This window comes from Arvicanthis niloticus, chromosome 18 (assembly GCF_011762505.2).
Source record: "Arvicanthis niloticus isolate mArvNil1 chromosome 18, mArvNil1.pat.X, whole genome shotgun sequence".
NCBI classification, from domain to species: Eukaryota; Metazoa; Chordata; class Mammalia; order Rodentia; family Muridae; genus Arvicanthis; species Arvicanthis niloticus.
The window spans coordinates 20,372,233-20,373,025 of NC_047675.1; positions in this window are offsets into that span (position 1 = coordinate 20,372,233).

The following is a 793-nucleotide window of genomic DNA, read 5'->3' on the forward strand; positions in this document are numbered from 1 at the left end:
GAACCCCTTCTGGCTCCAAAACAACAACAACAACACAAACAAAACAAAAAACAAACTATTTTCAAGTTCAAAATTAGAATGTGAAGAACAAGATGTGGTAGTGGTCTCTAGCCGGATCAGGGACCTCCTCATTAGGGCACCATGGGCTGAGCAGTGTCATCTTTACCCTAGTGAAGTCTGAGTCCCTGCACATGTTCTTCCATCTTATATAATTACACATAACAGTCTGAATCTTGGTAGAATGTACTTCCAAGAAGGAAACACCTCCTTCCTGGAAAGGCCCATCCTGGAGGAAGCAAGAAGGAGAGGAAATAGGTAGAGGAAAAAATATAAGCCCCATATCTGCTGGGGTTGGGTTCATCGCTTCTCAGCTCAGTTCATGCTTTTTCTGAAGTGTATTCTTGTTTCTTTGTTTGTTGTGATTAAGTTCTTGACTACTCAGTCTACTCTTGTGTCCCATCTGAATTATTCTTTTTTTGGGAACACAAGAGCAGAGATTGCTGGGGGGGGGGGGGGGGGGGGGGAGGAGGAAGACCAGAGGAAACAGAGCTTTCCAGAACACTTACAAGTACATTGTTATTCTGTAATGCCCCTGGCTTCCCGTGTTTCATTGTTGAGTGTGGTTCAGATACATCCGAAGTCCCCATTAGTATGCTGGGGTTCAGCATGTATACAGGCCAAGCTATTCCTACAAGGGGCAGTCTCCCGGCTGATGGCTGATGGTCACTTCTCTTTACCTTTCTCTGGGGAAGAAGGGCTAATCTGTAGTTCAAGACACAGACACTGATTTGGT